Below are 20,814 nucleotides of genomic sequence, written 5' to 3'. Positions count from 1 at the left end.
TGATGAAACAATAAGGCAAGTGGAATTCGTCTTGTATTTATTTAGTGTTTTTTTCTTAATTCTTGAATTATAACGTTCGTTGCTTAAGGCTTTTTCCTTTTTTTTCCAGGCGCTGGTGCTAGGGCGAAGGGACACCACGCCAAGATTCTCAGAAAGAACAAACAGGTAAGACTGTTTTTCTTTAGCTCATGATGCTGTGACTATTCCCCGGGGTGTATATGTGAGGGGATAGGAAGAGGGGTCGAGGAGAAACTCCTAAGGGGAACCAAAACCACAAAAAACACCAAACATAACTATGTACCTCCTGTTCACTGCCAATAAACATTTTCTAAAGATTTTGGTAGTTCTGGACTTCTTCACTGCATGGCACCGCTGAGGAAAACTGTCAAAACAACCAAAGAAGAAGGAAAACAAGGGAGCTTTTCTCTCTCCCTGTCACCTACCACTGTTTTTATTGTTTTGCCCTTTGGGACCCTCCCCTCAAACCCCATGCATTACATTTTTCACACACCTGCCTAAGCCACATCCCTCTGGGGATGTGGCTGGGAGTCTAGGTATCTTGACATGTTCCTTTGCCTCCTGCTCTGCTGTGGGATTAAACTAATGCCATGGTCTCCTTCTCTGTTGGTGCGTTCGTCATCTTCTGCCTCCTGATGGTCCCCGACAGGGCTCCTACTGCAGACTCGTCATCTGATGGTGGCGTCTCCCAATGAGGACGCAGCTCTTCTTGACCCACGCTTTGCCTTTCTTCTGGTCCAGTTACAAATACATAGGGGTTATAAATCAGAGGGTGCGTTCTTGGCTCCGCCTCTTCTTTCCCCATATAGTCACATTTCAAGGGGCCATACGCTTCTTCCTGCAGAGAAAGAAGACGGACGTCCTCTAGAATAGTGAGAGGTGGAGGGGAAGGAGTTGTGCAGCCGGGCAAACCATCCGTCTCCTCACACACCCCTTCCTAATGGTATTCTTGATCAGAGAAAAATGGGAAAAATGAGAGGGAAAGTCAGCATTCACTTGGTCCTTGTCTTTCCTATGCCTCATCTCAAAATGGTATGGCTGGAGAGAGAGAAACCACCTCAGCACTCTATCATTGTTCCCTTTGTTATGATTCAGCCAAATGAGGGGTGCATGATGTGTATAAAGCACAAAGGGACTTTAGGTGAAGGCATGTTTTAAGTTCCAGAAAACTGTAAGAGTGAGCTCGGATGGCGATTTCAGAACTTTCAGGGGGATGTTTTTCTTCAGGAGATCAGTGAGAGGGACTTCTAGATTCAAATACTGGGGAATAATACTTCTGTAGTAGCCAAGGAGCCTCAAGAACGCCCTTAGATCCCTTCTCGTAGAGGGGAATGGAGTATTATCTATGACTTTATAGCTTTTCTGTCTGTGGTTCAATAAGATCTTCTCCCAGGAGGTAACCATTGTATTTCACCCTATGATAGGCAATTTTGAATTTGTTAGCATTGATATGCAATCAAGCCTTCTGTAATTACGAGAGGATAGCTTGTAGATGATGCATATGTTCTGGCAAGTTTTTACTGTAAATCACAAATTTTGTCTAACGAGGTTGAGGATACCCAAAGTGACTTTGAAGCAGAGTGTTCAGGAGCCTCTGAAACATCGCCAGTTCCCCATGAATCCCAAAGAGTAGCACGGTAAACTGATAGAGCCAATCAGGTGTTGTGAAGGCTATTTTTTCTTGGTCATTGGGGTCTTAGGGAACCTGCCTACAGCCTTTTATTAAGTCAGTGGTGGATATGTACTGGGCCTCATTGTAAGAAGTTGGCTCTGTATATACTGTCTCAAATTAAGAGATAGTGTGCACAGAGTCCAAGGGTTCCCTTTAGAGGTAAGATAGTGGCAAAATTAGATAATTCTAAAGCTCTATTTTGTGGTAGTGTGGTCGAGCAGTAGGCTTATCAGAGGGTAGTGTTAAGCATTTGCTGTACACACACAGCAATAAATGAGGAACACACACTCAAAGACTTAACTCCAGGCCAATAGTTTTTATATAGAAACATTTATTTTCTTAATTTATTTTTAGAACCACAAGTTCAAGATTTGAAGTAAATACATAAAATGCAAGGTACTCCACACAGGTAAGTTAGGAACTTTGAATTAGAGCAATAGCATACACAGTTTTAGTAAAAATGGCAACAAGCTATTTTAAAAGTGGACACAGTGCAAAAATCAGCAGTTCCTGGAGGAGGTAAGTAATGGTTAGTTTGTCAGGTAAGAAAAGCACTTACAAGTCTCAGTTCCTGGGCATGGGAAGCCCACCGTTAGGGGTTCAAGGCAACCCCAAAGTTACCACACCAGCAGCTCAGGGCCGGTCAGGTGCAGAGGTCAAAGATGTGCCCAAAAACAGATAGGTGCCTATGGAGAACAGGGGTGCTCTGGTTCCAGTCTGCCAACAGGTACCTGCGTCCTCGGAGGGCAGACCAGGGGGGTTTTGTAGAGCACTGGGGGGGACACAAGTAGGCACACAAATTACACAATCAGCGGCACAGGGGCGGACGGGTGCAGTGTGCAAAGCAGGGGTTGGGTTTTGTATTGGATTCAATGGAGGGACCCGGGGGTCACTCTAGCGGTGCAGGCAGGGCACAGGAGGGCTTCTCGGGCCAGCCACCGACTGGGCTAGGCAGAGTGTCACCTGGGGGTCACTCCTGCACTGAGGTTTGGTTCCTTCTGGTCCTGGGGGCTGCGGGTGCAGTGCTTGGTCCAGGCGTCGGGTTCCTTGTTACAGGCAGTCACGGTCAGGGGGAGCCTCGGGGTTCTCTCTGCATGTGTCGCTGTGGAGGTCCAGGGGGGTCATCTTAGACTACTCACGAGGTCGCAGTTGCCTGGGAGTCCTCCCTGTGATGCTGGTTCTCTGGAGCTCGAGGCAGGGGCGTCGGGTGCAGAGGGTGAAGTCTCACGCTTCTGGCGGGAAGAGTGAGGTCTTTGAAAGTTGCAATAAAGTTGCAAAGTTGTTGCTGTTGTTGAGCAGGGCCGCTGCTCACAGGAGTTTTTTGGTTCTTAGGTTCATGGCAGTCCTCTGAGGCTTCAGAGGTCGCTGGCCCCTGTTGGATGCGTCGCTGTTGCAGTTTTTTGAGTCAGGAGACAGGCCGGTAGGGCTGGGGCCAAAGCAGTTGTCGTCTCCGTCGTCTCTGCAGGGATTTCAGGTCAGCAGTCCTTCTTCTTGATTCATGTCGCAGGAATCTGATTTCCTGGGTTCTGGGGCGCCCCTAAATACTAAATTTAGGGATGTGTTTAGGTCTGGGGGGCAGTACCAATGGCTACTGTCCTGGAGGGTGGCTACACCCTCATTGTGCCTCCTCCCTGAGGGGAGGGGGGCACATCCCTAATCCTATTGGGGGAATCCTCCAAACGTAAGATGGAGGATTTCTAAAGGCAGGGGTCAACTCAGGTCAGGGACCCTTAGGGTCTGTCCTGACTGGTGGGTGACTCCTCTTTGTTTTTCTAATTATCTCCTTCAGCCTTTCTGCCAAAAGTGGGGGCAGTGGCCAGAGGGGCGGGTATCTCCACTAGCTGGGATGCCCGGTGGGGCTGTAACAAAAGGGGTGAGCCTTTGAGGTACACTGCCAGGTGTTACAGTTCCTGCAGGGGGAGGTGAGAAGCACCTCCACCCAGCACAGGCTTTGTTCCTGGCCACAGAGTGACAAAGGCACTCTCCCCATGTGGCCAGCAACTCGTCTGGTTGTAGCAGGCTGGCAGAAACTGGTCAGCCCAACACTAAAAGTCGGATTGGTATTCAGGGGGCATCTCTAAGATGCCCTCTGGGTGCATTTTACAATAAATTCCGCACTGGCATCAGTGTGCATTTATTGTGCTGGGAAGTTTAATACCAAACTTACCAGATTTCAGTGTAGCCATTATGGAACTGTGGAGTTCGTGTTTGACAAACTCCCAGACCATATACTCTTATGGCTACCCTGCACTTACAATGTCTAAGGTTTTGCTTAGACACTGTCGGGACATAGTGCTCATGCACATATGTCCTCACCTGTGGTATAGTACACCCTACCTTAGGGCTGTAAGGCCTGCTAGAGGGGTGACTCACTTCTGCCACAGGCAGTGTGAGGTTGGCCTGGCATTCTGAGGGGAGTGCCATGCCGACTTAGTCATTTTCTCCCCACCAGCACACACGAGCTGGGAGGCAGTGTGCCTGTGCTGAGTGAGGGGTCCCCAGGGTGGCATAAGACATGCTACAGCCCTTAGATACCTTCCTTGGCATCAGGGCCCTTGGTACCAGGGGTACTATTTACAAGGGACTTATCTGAGTGCCAGGGCTGTGCCAATTGTGGAAGCAAAGGTACAGTTTAGGGAAAGAACACTGGTGCTGGGGCCTGGTTAGCAGGGTCCCAGCACACTTTCAGTCATAACTAGCATCAGCAAAAGGCAAAATGTCCGGGGGTAACCCTGCCAAGGAGGCATTTCCTTACACTCATCTAATTGCTCAATCAGTTCATCTACTCAAGGCAGGGGGTAACTGTCTATCGTGGAAACCCTGTTTACTTCTCTGAAGTAGATGCAGAAACGGATACTACCATCTGGTTTAGATACCAATACAATGGAAGAACACCAATCACTGGTAGAGGGCACTATGACTCCCATCTTCAGCATTTGGCCTATTACATTTTGAAGGGCCTGGCATCCTGCCACCAGGACCCTACAGGGTCTGTGTTTTAGGACTACACCTTTCTCTGCGGGAATGGAATGTACAGCAAGGTGGGTCCTCCCTGGTAAGTCAGACAAGTTTTTGTAAATGACTTTAAGAGATCGCTGAGGTTTCCCTTCTTGTGTCAAGAAGGTCAGGGTTGATAGCAAGCTTGTGTACAGTAGTGAATGTAGTTATTACTGTTTGTAGTGGTTTAGGGAGTGGCCCTAACCATTTATTATGGATGTTAACATGGTAGGTCTGTTCCTTCCTGGGGAGACCTACATGCGATAGGTGGTTCGACTTAATCTTTTTGTGATTTTATAAGGTCCCTGCCACTCTGCTTTCATCTTTGCGGAGAGGTGGGTAAGGGGACGAGGACCCTACCTGGTATTCTTTCCACCTCTTTCCTTTATCATAAAAATATTTCTGTTTCTGTTGGCTCCTTTCCTGGTTCTTTTGTGCTAGGGTCCTCAGTTTACCCAAGTGGGATTTAAGCTGATTTGAATGATCTAACAAAGCTCCTGCTTAATTTTTGGCATCCTTTTCCCATGCCTCCTTCATGATTTTTCAGGAGGGTATGGGGTGGATGACCGAAAAGGGGTTCAAATGATGACATACCAAGACTACTCTGTACCTGTCCTCGGAGGAGAAAAAGAGCCAGAATGAGAAGCTAGCCTCAGTCTCTGCCATTTACAGCCAACATTTTCTTTAATGTTAATTTCAGATTGCCATTGTATCTTTCTGCTAGATTGTTGGTCTGAGGATGGTATACCAAGGTCTTTAGATGTTTTATCTGTAATCGTTCGCAGATTTGTTTCATCAGTCTGGAGACAAAAGGCATTACCTGGTCCCTAAGGAGTTCTCTCAGGAAGACATACGGAAAATATTTCAATTAGATTTTGTGCTATGGCTTTAGTTATTAGGGCTGTCAGGGGCATGGCCTCTGGGTACTGCGTGGCATAGCCCATGAGAACTAGGGCATACTGCAATCCTTTGGTGGAACGAGGCAAGGGGCCTATCAAATCTATCCCTGACCCATCGAAAGGCTTTGCAATTTATGGAAGCGGTGAAATAGTACTACGGGTAGTTTATAGGGATTTTTCTTCTGACAGACCTCACTGGTCTTACATTATTCCTTAATGGGCATATGTAGTAAAGTACCCTTTCTGGCATGGTTACCTCCACTTTATGCCTGTTGTCAGTATGTTTTGACTGTGTTCACTGGGATCCTGCTAACCAGGAACCAGTGGCTAGGCTCTCCCCTTTTAAATGTGGTTGCTTGGACCACAAACACCCTACATTTGGCATACTGGTGCCCCTATGTAAGTCCCAAGTATGTGGTAACCAGGTACCCAGGGCATTTGGGCACCAAGGGGTCCCCCATGGGCTGCAGCATGTATTATGCCATCCATGGGGAGCCAATGCAAAGTTTATCTGCAGGCCTGCCTTTTCACTACAGATCACTGCTCCAGCTCACTGTAGGTCATCCTTATAATAGCCCTCCTCGCCCAGAGGGTAGGGTGCAGGTACCTGTGTGTGAGGGCACCACTGCACGAGCAGAGGTGCCCCCACAAACTCCAACTCCATTGTCAAGGACTTCGTGAATGCAGAGACTCCATTTTATGTGTGTACTGGACATAGGTCACTACCTGTGTCCAGCTACTTAATGGTAACTGCAAACCTAGGCATGTTTGGTATCAAACATCTGGGAATCATACCCCAATACTGTTGCCAGTATTGGAAGCATGATTCCATGCACTGTGGGGGCTCCTTAGAGGACCCCCATTATTACTGCTACCAGCTTTCTGGGGTCTTCCAGGCAGCCCAAGCTGCTGCCACCCCTTAGACAGGTGTCTTCCCTCCTGCTGCTTGATCAGCTTAAGCCCAGGAAGGCAGAACAAAGGATTTCACTTGGGAGAGCGGGATAATACCCTCTCCATTTGGAAATAGGTGTTACATGGCTTGGTAGGGGTGCCTCCCCAAGCCACTGGTATGCTTTGAAGGGCACCTTTGGTGCCCTCCTTGTATAAACCAGTCTGCACCAGTTCAGGGACCTCCAGTCCCTGATCTGGGCAAAACTGAACAATGGAAAGGGGATTGACCACTTGTGTGTCCATCACCACCTCAGGGGTTGTGCCCAGAGCTCCTCCAGAGGGTCCCTTGATTCTGCCATCTTGAACCCAAGGTGGGCAGAGGCCTCTGGGAGCATCTGAGTGGCCAGGTCAGGCAGGTGATGTCAGATCCCACTCCTGATAGGTGGTCACCGGGCTAGGTGACCAATCCCCCTTCTAGGGCTATTTAGGGTCTCCCTTTTGGGTGGGTCCTCAGATTCAATGGGCAAGATTACAACAGGACTTCTCTGCACCATCTACTTTGACTTCTGGCCACTGGAACCGCAACTGGACTCCACAGGAACCTACAATCTGCACCTTCAACAACAACTTTGCCCTGCACCATTGTTTCTCTGGCTCCTTCTAGCTTCTGCAACATTTGCCTGGCTGTGCATCGTGAGAGCAGCAAGTCTTCAGTCTGCACAAGACGAAAGAAGGAATCTCCCTTGGAGTGAACGAGGGCCGGCTGCGTGGATCTCCCCCATCCTTAGCTTCCTGGATTCTGCATCATGGGTGGTGGTCTGGTGTGGTCCTCTGCCAGCTTTCCAACTTTGGTGGAGGTAAGCCCTTGCCTTCCGACGCAAAACAGTACCCCTGTGCACCACATCTCTTGCAGCTACCAAGGTTTGTTGGCCTCTTCTCCAAGGGATCTTCAGGCTCCGTGTAGCCCCAGCCCCCAGCATTCTTCCCTGCGATGCACCACCCTCTGTGTGCTTCTCCTGCGGTGTGGGGCCCTTCTCCAGTTGTGCTGCATGGGCTCCTCTGGGACTCCTGGGTCCTCTTCTAGTGGGTCTCCTGTGGGGCTGCCTGTTCTTCTATGGACTCTGCATTGCTGAGGGTCCCATAGGACTCCCCTCCATTGGTTGAGTTCCCCTGGACCTTGCTGGCGCCCAGCAGCTCCACTTTTCATCTGCCGCGACTCTTGTGTTTGCCAAGGCTTGTTGGTGGCTTTTTAATGCCATAGACAGACTGCAATCTTCCATCTGGCGTGGGACGTCGACTGCATCCTCCATAAACTCTTCACCGGCTCCAGGGCTGCATTGCAGACCGTCTTCGTCCTACTGTCGACCAACTCCTGCAACCACAGACTGGTGGGTAGTGGCTCCTGCCACCACCAGACACTTCTATGAGTTCTGGACTTGGTCCCCTTCTTTTTCAGATCTTTCTTTTCAGGAATCCACCACTGGTTTCTTGCAGTATTGTCTACGTGGTGCATTATTCTTCTTTTGAATTATTTTGGTGGTTTGGGGAAAAACCAGTAACTTACACCTTTCTTCCTGGTCGCTGTGGGGCACTGTGGTACTTTCCTTTTGGGGTTCCTAGTTCCTCCAGCTCCTCTCTACAGATTCAACTTACCTGGGTGGGGTTCCTGCATTCACATTCCGTTTTTTTAGTATATGGTTTGGGCTACCTCTAGGGTCACTATTGTTTATTGTTTGCACTGTTTTCTATTGTGATTTATGCATTTCTGATTACTAGTGTACATATTTAGTGTGTTTACTTACCTCCCTTTAGAGAGTTGCCTATCTAGTGCTTTTGGTAATTGGGTCACTAAAATAAAGTATCTTTATTTTTGTAACACTGAGGCCCTCATTTCAACCCTAGCGGTTGTAGATAAAGCGCGGTAATACCGCCAACATGCTGGCGGTAAAGAATATGAAACTATGACCACTGCTCAGACAGACAGCCACTTTAACACACTGACCGCCAGGGCGAAATCAACAGGCACCACAGCGGTAACTAGCAACAGCCAGGCGGAAGACAATGGACCCTCCCACAGTAATATGACTCACCTATCCGCCACCTTTGCCGGGGCGATACCAACGCCATCAAAAGCCTGGCGGAAACACTGCACAGAAGGGAAACAACTCACCTCTGGACACTCAAGGAAGAAACATGCCGCCATGGAGCCCGAGTTGCATGTCTTCCCCATGCTCTTCTACCTTCTGCTCCACTACGAACACCAATGCCGGCGAAGACGACCACAGTGAGTACTGCCGCCTAGCACACAGGGGATAGAGGAGGTAAAAGAGAGTGACACGCAACACCCCCAGCCCCAACACCATACACACACCCAGATGCACTAACATAACATATGCACCCGTGCCCTCAGGAATAATGCAAGGACAACTCCTATAGTGTAAAAAGGCTGTAATAAGATAAATATAGGTGAAATTCATGCATCCAAATCAAAAAGTATATACATATGTTCGATGGCATGTGTAGCTGCAGGTACACATGCTGTACATATCCCGCCATCTAGTGTTGGGCTCGGAGTGTTACAAGTTGTTTTTCTTCAAAGAAGTCTTTTCGAGTCACGAGATCGAGGGACTCCTCCCCTTTCGGCTCCATTGCGCATGGGCGTCGACTCCATCTTAGATTATTTTCTTTCCGCCATCGGGTTCGGACGCGTTCCTTTTCGCTCCGCGTTTCGGTTCGGAAAGTTAGTTAAATCTCAGAAAATTTGACGGTATTGTTTGTGTTCGGTATCGGGTTAGTTACAACAGATCGACACCGAATTTGGAAGAGCCCCGGTGGCCCTTCGGTGTTTTCGATTCCCTGGCGGGGCCTGGTCGGCCCAACCGCGTGCGTCTTCAAGGCTTATGGAACGGACCCCATTCCGCTTCTGCCCCGAATGTCACAACAAGTATCCTTATACAGATCAGCATCTGGTCTGTAATTTGTGTTTGTCTCCGGAACACAAAGAGGATACCTGTGAGGCCTGCCGAGCGTTTCGGTCGCGGAAGACGTTAAGAGACCGAAGAGCAAGAAGACTACAAATGGCGTCGGCGCCGGCAGGACAACAACACTTGGAAGAAGAAGAAGAAACCTTCTCCATCACGGATTCGGACTCGGATGAGGTCGAAGCCAAACAGACGCCGAAAACCGTGAGTAAGACGTCACAACACAAAACTCACGGAAAAACTACTAAAGCCCAGGGGACGCCACCGCCAGCAGGCCATGGCTTAACCCGAAAGATAGGTGACCGAACATCGGCACCGAAAAAGGGCATGCATGTGTCGAAGTCATCCGACTCCGGTCGAGATACCGGCACAGAACAGGCTCGACCCCGAGACACCGGGTCAGAGCAATCTCAACACCAAGAGGGCGGCACTGAAATGAGTCGGCACCGAGAGATCAGTACGCCGAAAGGCAAAAAAGTGTCTTCGGAGCCGAAAAAGACTGCCGAAAGGGTTTCCATACCGAAACATCCGGCCTCGGAGCCGAAATCGAGTTCCTACACCGAGGAACAGGGCCTGTCCTCACAGATGCAAGGACACAGATTTGGACAGGAACTAGAGGCAGGGGAGCCAGATTACACTCAAAGGAGGCTCCACATTCAAAAAGACACAGGGAAGATCAGTACTCTCCCTCCAATTCGAATTAAAAGGAAACTTGCCTTCCAAGAGAAAGACAAGCAGCCACAAGCAAAGGTGGCAAGACAAGTAACTCCGCCACCATCTCCACAACACTCACCACAACCATCACCGGTAGCCACTCCACCAATGATGCAGTCTCCCACTCATACAGCAATGAGTCAAGATGACCCCGACGCATGGGATCTTTATGATGCACCTGTATCAGATAACAGTCCCGACTGTTATCCAACGAGACCCTCACCACCTGAGGACAGTACTGCCTACACTCAGGTGGTGTCAAGAGCAGCTGCGTTTCATAATGTCACCCTGCACGCAGAACCTATAGAAGATGATTTTCTATTTAATACACTGTCGTCCACACATAGCCAGTATCAGAGTCTCCCTATGCTACCGGGAATGCTGAAACACTCCAAACAAGTGTTTCAGGAGCCTGTGAAGGGCAGGGCCATTACTCCAAGGGTGGAGAAAAAGTACAAACCGCCACCAACAGACCCTGTGTACATCACGCAGCAATTAACACCAGACTCAGTGGTAGTAGGGGCAGCTCGCAAAAGGGCGAACTCACATACCTCAGGAGATTCACCACCTCCAGACAAGGAAAGTCGCAAGTTCGACGCTGCGGGGAAAAGGGTTGCGGCACAAGCAGCCAACCAATGGCTCATTGCCAACTCACAGGCCTTGCTGGCTAGGTATGATAGGGCTCATTGGGACGAAATGCAACATTTCATAGAACACCTGCCCAACGAGTTCCAAAAGAGAGGACAACAAGTGGTGGAGGAAGGACAGAGTATCCCTAACAATCAGATACGGTCAGCAATGGATGCAGCTGACACAGCTGCTAGGACTGTAAATACAGCAGTGACCATACGGAGACACGCATGGCTGCGTACATCAGGATTCAAGCCGGAAATACAACAAGCCGTGCTGAATATGCCATTTAACGGACAGCAGTTGTTTGGGCCGGAGGTGGACACTGCTATCGAAAAACTTAAAAAGGACACAGATACGGCCAAAGCCATGGGCGCACTCTACTCCCCACAGAGCAGAGGCACTTTTCGAAAAACACAGTTTCGAGGGGGGTTTCGGGGACAGAGCACAGAACCCTCAACCATACAAACAAGACCCACTTATCAGAGTCAATATCAGCGGGGAAGTTTTCGGGGACAATACAGAGGGGGGCAGTTCCCAAAGAGTAGAGGGAAGTTCCAGAGTCCCAAAACTCCACAAAATAAACAGTGACTTCAACGTCACAAATCCCCAACACATAACACTAGTGGGGGGGAGACTAACCAAGTTCTACAAAAACTGGGTCCTAGCCATTATACAGCATGGTTATTGCATAGAATTTCTACAATTCCCTCCAAATGTCCCACCGAAAACACACAACATGTCCAAACAACACATGGATCTTTTACAACTGGAGGTCCAAGCATTGTTGCAAAAAGATGCAATAGAGCTAGTACCAATTCATCAGAGAGGAACAGGAGTTAACTCCCTGTACTTTCTCATACCCAAAAAAGACAAAACTCAAAGACCTATATTAGATCTCAGAACATTAAACATCTACATCAAATCAGATCACTTTCACATGGTGACACTGCAAGACGTGATCCAATTGCTCAAACAACAAGACTACATGACAACACTAGACCTCAAGGATGCATATTTCCATATACCTATACATGCTTCCCACAGAAAGTACTTAAGGTTTGTATTCCAAGGAATACATTACCAGTTCAAAGTGTTGCCATTCGGGATAACAACAGCGCCAAGAGTTTTTACAAAATGCCTGGCAGTAGTGGCTGCTCATATCAGAAGGCAGCAAATACATGTGTTCCCGTACCTAGACGATTGGTTAATCAAAACCAATACGCAAGAACGGTGTTCACAACACACAAAGTATGTCATAGAAACCCTTCACAAGCTAGGTTTCTCACTCAACTACAACAAATCACACCTACAGCCGTGTCAAATACAACAATACTTAGGAGCAACAATCAACACAACAAAAGGGATTGCCACTCCAAATCCACAAATGGTACAGGCATTTCAAAACGTAATACAAGCCATGCACCCAAAACAAAAGTTACAGGTAAAATTAGTGATGAAACTACTAGGCATGATGTCCTCATGCATAGCCATTGTCCCAAACGCAAGATTACACATGCGGCCCTTACAACAGTGCCTAGCATCACAATGGTCACAAGCACAGGGTCAACTTCAAGATCTAGTGTTGATATACCGCCAAACATACACCTCGCTTCAATGGTTGAACACTATAAATTTAAACATAGGGCGGCCTTTTCAAGACCCAGTGCCTCAATACGTAATCACAACGGATGCTTCCATGATAGGGTGGGGAGCACACCTCAACCAACACAGCATCCAAGGACAATGGGACAATCAGCAGAGACAGTTTCACATAAATCACTTAGAACTACTAGCAGTATTTCTAGCGCTGAAATCATTTCAACCTATAATAACCCACAAACACATTCTTGTCAAAACGGACAACATGACAACAATGTATTATCTGAACAAACAGGGAGGGACACACTCAACACAGTTGTGTCTCTTGGCACAGAAACTATGGCATTGGGCGATTCACAACCACATTCGCCTAATAGCGCAGTTCATACCAGGAATTCAGAACCAGTTAGCAGACAATCTCTCTCGGGATCACCAACAGATCCACGAATGGGGAATTCATCCCCAAATACTAAAGACTTACTTCCAAAGATGGGGAACACCGCAAATAGATCTATTTGCAACAAAAGAAAACGCAAAATGCCAAAACTTCGCATCCAGGTACCCACAGGCTCAGTCTCAGGGCAATGCATTATTGATGAGTTGGTCAGGGATATTTGCATACGCTTTTCCCCCTCTCCTTCCATTTCTAGTAAACAAATAGAGTCAAAACAAACTCAAACTCATACTAATATCACCAACTTGGGCAAGACAACCTTGGTACACAACACTACTAGACCTCTCAGTAGTGCCTCATATCAAGCTGCCAAACAGACCAGATCTGTTAACTCAACACAAACAACAGATCAGACACCCAAATCCAGCGTCACTGAATCTAGCAATTTGGCTCCTGAAGTCTTAGAATTCGGACATCTAGACCTTACACAGGAATGTATGGAGGTCATAAAACAAGCTAGAAAACCAACCACAAGACATTGCTATGCAAATAAGTGGAAAAGATTTGTTTATTACTGCCATAATGATCAAATTCAACCATAACACGCATCTGCTAAAGACATCGTAAGCTACCTACTACACTTACAAAAATCAAAGTTAGCTTTTTCATCCATTAAGATACATGTCACCGCAATTTCAGCTTATCTGCAAATTACGCACTCAACTTCATTATTCAGGATCCCAGTCATAAAAGCATTTATGGAGGGTCTGAAAATAATTATCCCACCAAGAGCACCACCAGTTCCTTCGTGGAACCTCAACATTGTCTTAACACGACTCATGGGTCCACCTTTTGAACCCATGCACTCATGTGAGATACAATACTTAACGTGAAAAAGTAGCATTTCTAATTGCCATCACATCTCTAAGAAGAATAAGTGAAATACAAGCATTTACCATGCAAGAACCCTTTATTCAGATACACAAGCATAAGGTAGTTCTGCGAACAAATATCACCGTTCCACTTAAATCAAACAGTGGAACTACCAGTGTTCTTTCCAGAACCAGATTCTGTAGCTGAGAGAGCATTACATACATTAGACATCAAAAGGGCATTAATGTACTACATTGATAGAACAAAACAAATTCGCAAAACAAAACAATTGTTAGTTGCTTTCCAAAAACCTCATACAGGGAATCCAATATCCAAACAAGGCATTGCCAGGTGGATAGTTAAATGAATTCAAACCTGCTATATCAAAGCAAAAAGAGAACTGCCTATAACACCAAAGGCACACTCAACTAGAAAGAAAGGTGCTACCATGGCCTTTCTAGGAAACATACCAATGACCGAAATATGTAAGGCAGCCACATGGTCTACGCCTCATACGTTTACCAAGCATTACTGCGTGGATGTGTTAACAACACAGCAAGCCACAGTAGGACAAGCAGTACTACGAACTTTATTTCAAACAACTTCAACTCCTACAGGCTGAGCCACCGCTTTTTGGGGAGATAACTGCTTACTAGTCTATGCACAGCATGTGTATCTGCAGCTACACATGCCATCGAACGGAAAATGTCACTTACCCAGTGTACATCTGTTTGTGGCATGAGACGCTGCAGATTCACATGCGCCCTCCCACCTCCCCGGGAGCCTGTAGCCGTTGTTAAGTTGATCTTGAACATTTGTAAAATAGTAAATATATCACTTTAAACCACATTATGTACATACATATTTACTCCATTGCATGGGCACTATTACTATATCCACAACTCCTACCTCACCCTCTGCGGGGAAAACAATCTAAGATGGAGTCGACGCCCATGCGCAATGGAGCCGAAAGGGGAGGAGTCCCTCGATCTCGTTACTCGAAAAGACTTCTTCGAAGAAAAACAACTTGTAACGCTCCGAGCCCAACACTAGATGGCGGGATGTACACAGCATGTGAATCTGCAGCGTCTCATGCCACGAACAGATGTACACTGGGTAAGTGACATTTTCCTTACAATGCAAGGGACACAGCCCAGTCCTCAATGTCCGTGGGCCACAGGGCCACATCACAAAGTCCAAGGCCCAACCTCACTCCTGCAACAACACAGAGAGAACACTGCAGGGGCATCATGTTGAAATTAGACAGGCACTTCAGGGGATGGGGAATGGGGGGGCACCTCAGCCGGAAGATGGTACAACGCCACTGGTTCTGGAGGGGCCAACATGCCCTGTGCTTGGTCCTGGGGAGTGTAAGGCCACAGTCTCTCAAGTGGGTGACTTGTTTACTGCTTGGTCCTGGGGAGTGCAAGGCCACAGTCTCTCAAGTGGGTGACTTGCCCACTGCTTGGTCATGGCGAGTGCAAGGCCACAGTCTCTCAAGTAGGTGAATTGCCCACTGCTTGGTCCTGGGGAGTGCAAGGCCGCAGTCTCTCAAGTGGGTGATTTGCCAACTGACTTGCCCTGGGAAGTGCAAGGCCACAGTCTCTCTAGTCGATGGCTTCTCCACTGGTTCTGGAGGGGGCATTTTGCCCAGTGAGCTTCATACTGGGAAGGATGGTGTGAGTGGATGGGTTCTCCACTGGTTCTGGAGGGGGCATTGTGCCCAGTGTGCTTCATCCTGGGAAGAATGGGGTGAGTGAATGGCTTCTTCCACTGGTTCTGGAGGAGGCATTGTGCCCAGTGTGCTACATCCTGGGAAGGATGGGGTGAGTGGATGGCTTCTCCACTGGTTCTGGAGGGGGCATTGTGCCCAGTGTGCTTTATCCTGGGAAGGATGGGTTGAGTAGATGTCTTCTCCACTGGTTCTGGAGGGGGCATTGTGCCCAGTGTGCTTCATCCTGGGGAGGATGGGGTGAATTGATGGCTTCTTCCACTGGTTCTGGAGGGGGCATTGTGCCCTGTGATGCAGATCTTGGGGAGTGCAAGGTCACAGTCTCTTATCTGGGTGTCAGACCCACAGGATTTGCAGTGGCCAGGCCGCACAATGCCCATGGATGCAGGACTACATACTGTCCGCCGGCAGTGATGGCTGCTCAGTGGGGGCAGTGGCGGTGCTGGTGGCGGTGCTGGCAGTGGTGGGGGGAGGCTCCAGCCCATCCCCTGCAGACTCGGACAGCTGCCCACTGGGGCTGCTGCTGCTGGCAGTGGTGCTATTGGCGGTGCTGGGATTGGTGGGGGGAGGCTCAGCCTCGGATGGCTGAACCACCATGGTTCGTGGTGGGGGCTCCGACTGAGTCCCAGCACCAGGCCTCTTGTTCTTTTTGCCTGCTGGTGCAGGCCCCTTGCCCTTCCTGCCAGCAGCTTGCGATGCCTCCTTGCTCTTGGCAGCAGCTGGGGATGCCTCCTTGCCCTTCCTTTTACCAGCTGGGGGTGCCTCCTTGCCTTTCCTTGCAGCACTTGGGGAAGGCACCCTATCAGTGTGGCTGCCTGGTGTCCGGGATCCTCTCCCACGTGGTGTAGCTGTGGACACCACTCTGCCCCTGGACTGGGTGGCTGAGGTGCTTGGCTGGGTTCTGACCACCCTGGCCTGACATGAGGGACGGGGAGGGCTAGGGAAGAGGTCAAAGGTGGAGAGGAAAAGCTTCTCAGGGATATTGGGGTGGGAAGAGGGAGATGGTTTGGGAGTGGAGGTAGAGGGAGTGGTTTAGGAGGTGTCTGTCTGCTGTGTTTGGGTGCAGGTGCATTGGCTGGATGCTGTTGTGAGGTGGATGGCTGTTGGGTGTCTGGGTGCTTGCGTTTGTGTACTGTGGGAGGAGGGGGCACAGACACAGTGGGAGAAGACACAGGGGACGTGTGCATGGAAGTGGGGGTGGTGACTGCCAGTGAGGGGCATGTGCTGAAAGGTGTGCTGGTGATGGGGGTAGTGGATGAGAATGTAGTGCATGCAGGTGTGAGTGTAGACACAACTGGGAGGGAGGTGGACGAGTAGTAGGAGGGACCCACGGTGGAGGCAGTGGATGTTGGTATGTCTGCATCTGGATGGTGTTTGTGTGAGTGCCTGTAGGATGAAGTGTGGTGCTTGTGTTTGCCATGTCCACTCTTGTGTGTTGTCCTGGGTGCCTGTTCGTCTGACTGTGTGCTTGGGATAGGTTGGGGTTCAGGGGAATGGGATTGGGTAGAGGAAGTTGGAGGGGGTCGGCTAGAAACAGGGACAATGGCTGCCATCAGAGAGGAGGCCAGCGCCTGGATTGATCTATGTTGGGCCACCATGCCATTGTGAATGCCTGCCAGGAATGCATTTGTCTGTTGCATTTGGGCTGCCAGCCCCTAGATGGCATTCACAATGGTTGACTGCCCAACAGAGATGGATCGCAGGAGGTCAATAGCCTCCTCACTCAGGGCAGCAGGGCTAACTGGGGCCGGGCCTGAGTTGTCTGGGGTGAAGGAGATGCCCACCCTCCTGGGTGAGCGGGCACGGGAAACATGCTGAGGGGCTGCTGGGAGGGCAGTGCTGGTACGGGGGGTGGCGGCTGTACCTGTAGCTGGGGTGGGCTCAGAGGTGCCCGCCATGACCCTGGAGCTTTCATCAGAGGAGGAATCTGTGTCAGAACTGTCCCCTCCTGTGTCCGTCATAGTGCTCCCCTCACCTTCCGTCCCACTGGTGCCCTCACCGTCGGTGGATTCGGCCTCCTGGGCCTTGTGGGATGCAGCTCCCTCCGTCGCCGGTGCCTCAGCTCCTCTGCCAGATGATGCTATTGCACATAAGGACAGGATGACAAAACGAAAAGGGGGAAGAGAAAAAGGATACACTTGGTCAGTGGCGGCAACAACACCACCGTTGGCGTACACGACACACACACACACACACACACACACACATGGTACAGCCCTACACACTATGCAATGCACTACCAGTCACAATGCAAGTCACCAGCCCATGAATAGGGACACCTAATGCCACTTGTAGCATACCTGAGACCCACAGACCCCTGCCCTGTAGTGGATGCCTACTAGCTTGGTAGGAGGTATTTTACATCAGAACCTACATGGGACCTACTCTGCAATGTCAGGCCTGGCCTTGGGGCACCCACAGGAGCACATCCCCCACCCGGATACCACCCCACCATGCGCAAGTTGTATATTGGGGCACTGTACTTACCCCCTTTTGGCTGCTGTGATGCCCCGAAACGCCCATCCAGCTCCGGATAGGCCACCACCAGTATGCTGGCCATCAGGGGGTCAGGGTTCGACGGGCACACCTTCCTCATTGGGAGGCCATTCCCAGCTGGGCCTCCGCTGTCTTCCGTGCCCAGCGTCTCAGGTCCTCCCACCGTTTCCGACAGTGGGTGCTCCGCCTGCCATAGACCCCCAGGGTCCGCACGTCCTTGGTAATGGCACGTCATATTCCCTTTTTCTGATGGGCGCTGACCTGCAGGTAAATGGACACAGGAAAAGATACTAGTCCATCCGTCCTGCCTGTTACACTCATGGCCCACCATGCCCCTTCCCATCCCCATTAGTACAGACATGGCCCAGCATACATGCAGCATGCTGCCCAGGGCCCATCCACCAACCCCTCCCCCCTACATGAGGCCTTTACACACAGCACTCAATGCATTCACGTCCCATGCATCCTACTCATGTTGTACCCACCTGTTGGTCTGGAGGCCAATGCAGCATTCGGTACTGGGGTAGGACCCCATCTACCAGTCCCTCCAACTCCGCTGAGGTAAAAGCAGAGGCCCTTTCCCAAGTGACACGAGCCATGGTCACTTCCAGACACAGGTCACAGCAGCACTCGCAGTGTAGGTCCTCTCCTGTTGAAGGTCAGGTAGCAAGTGAGTGAACAGATAGAAAATGGCAGTGACATCCGCGGCGGTGCATACAGTCACCGCCGGCGTACATCACGATTGGCCACTCTACCCCATAGGGCCAATGTTAACCAATGAGGAGTTGCAGGGTGGTTTTCGACCGCCTCCCGCAACGGCGCACAACGTCAGCGGAATTACCTCATTTCCACCTGTCCCTCTAAACAGGACAGGCGGATGCCATTTCGGGGCGGGGTGCAGGCCATGGCTCCTAACTGCGTCACAGTACACGTATGGACCATTTGGACCTCTCCAACAAAATACTGTTACTATCACGACTTGCATTGAAGTGTAGTGGTTGGAAATAAGAGATACTGACCAGCTGCTCACCATTGCAACCGCTGCAGATGAATAGGAGATGGAGACATACCCCTGTGTACAGACCCCTGGTGGACTTGGCAACAATGGAGGACAGGCACATTATCCTCACCTATAGACTGGACAGGGCCACAATCACAGAGCTGTGAGCCCAATTGGAGCTTGACCTAATCTCTGCTATCCGTCACCCCACCTGGATCCCCCCTCTTGTGTAAGTGCTATCAGTGCTCCATTTCCTGGCAACGGGCTCCTTCCAAGTGACAGTGGGCTTGGCAGCAGGAATGTCTCAGCCAATGTTCTCAATAGTGCTGGCCAGAGTGTTATCTGCCCTGATTAAACACATGCGCAGCTACATCATTTTCCCCCAGGTGGAGGATTTGACCACAGTGAAAGCTGATTTCTGTGCAATGGGACATATCCCCAACATTATTGGGGCAATTGATGGTACACATATAGCATTTGTCCCCCACCCACAACGAAATGAACTGGTGTTCAGAAATCGAAAGAGCATTCACTCGATGAATGTGCAGATGGTGTGCCTGGCAGACCAGTACATCTCCCACGTCAATGCAAAATACCCTGGGTCTGTGCATGATGCTTTTATCCTATCCCATATGTGATGGCTCAACTCCAGAGGCACAGGGTGTGGCTAGTAGGTGAGCCCTGGTTCCCACCCAGTGGATGTTGGTGTATGGGTAGGGTTTTGGCCCTAAGGGTTGGTGTGTGGCTAACAGTTGTCCATCGATATTTGCAGGTGACTCTGGTTACCCCAACCTCTCATGGCTACTGACCCCTGTGAGGAATCCCAGGACAAGAACAGATAAACGTTACAATGAGGCACATGGGCGAACAAGAAGAATGATAGAGAGGACCTTTGGCCTCCTCAAGGCCAGGTTTCGGTGCCTCCATCTAACAGGTGGATCCTTGTACTACTCACCCAAGAAGGTCTGCCAGATCATTGTGGCATGCTGTATGTTGCACAACCTTGCCTTACATCACCAGGTGCATTTTCTGCAGGAGGCTGGAGATGACCGTGTGGCAGCAGGGGACCGTGTGGACAGTGAAGATGAGGAGGATGAGGATGAGGACAACAGAAGTGCAATAATTTGTCAATACTTCCAATGACACACAGGTAAAACAATGTAACTTCACATTTAATTGACAGTTTTGTGTTTGACATTGTCACTGGCAGGCTGGCTTTCCCACTTCTATGGCCACTCACTGTACCCTTTGGCATCTCTATATTAGTGCCCCACTATCGCTCCTGGTGTGTTGACTGCAGCCAACTGCAGGCCATTCCTATGTACACATTTCTGTACAGTTGATTTTCAATGTTTAAACCTTGTTAAACTAATACATACTTAAATCATTTGACATACTCGATACTTGTATTTTTTCAAAGGGTGTTTATTTAAGTGCTAAGAGGTAGAAGGGGATGTGCAGTGGGCTGGGGGGATGATGGAGGAAAGTTCAGGTTGGAGTCCAGTCTATTTGTATCAAGGGCGCATTGCCCAAAGGAGCATAGGAAGAGGAGCAATGGCAGTTCAAGGGTGACAGAGTGGGACACAAGGGTGACAATCTGGAGAGTATTATTTCCTGGCGGGGTATTGGCAATAGTCTCTGGCTTCTGCCTGGATCGCAGGGAACGTTTGCAGGGTGGTTCTCCTTCTGCAGAGGGAGGGGTGCTGGTGGCCTGTTGGTCTTGTGGCGGGGCCTCCTGTCCACTAGTGGCAGTGGAGTTGGAGGGCTGCTCATCAGTTTGGCTAGTGGCAGAGGCCTGGTGGGGTGCCCTGCCTCCCTCATCGTGTTGTCCATTTCTGCCAGCACCCCTGCAATGAAGACCAGGGTGGTGTTGATGTCCTTCAAGTCCTCCCTGATCCCTAGGTACTGTCTCTCC

General features: G+C 49.7%; 1 protein-coding gene across 1 annotated transcript in view; it reads left to right on the top strand.

Annotated features, from left to right (window-relative positions):
• Positions 1-20,814, top strand: part of LOC138260041 (interferon-induced very large GTPase 1-like) — a 236,951-nt gene that overhangs the window by 157,738 nt on the left and 58,399 nt on the right. The window contains exon 3 of the mRNA XM_069208131.1: positions 110-165. The gene's annotated coding sequence lies outside the window, so the exon portion shown is untranslated. The remainder of the gene's footprint in view (positions 1-109; positions 166-20,814) is intronic.

The sequence above is a fragment of the Pleurodeles waltl genome, chromosome 9 (genome assembly GCF_031143425.1).
Source record: "Pleurodeles waltl isolate 20211129_DDA chromosome 9, aPleWal1.hap1.20221129, whole genome shotgun sequence".
Classification (NCBI taxonomy): domain Eukaryota; kingdom Metazoa; phylum Chordata; class Amphibia; order Caudata; family Salamandridae; genus Pleurodeles; species Pleurodeles waltl.
Note: the sequence above shows the minus strand (reverse complement) of the source record. Positions and strands in the feature narration are given on the sequence as shown.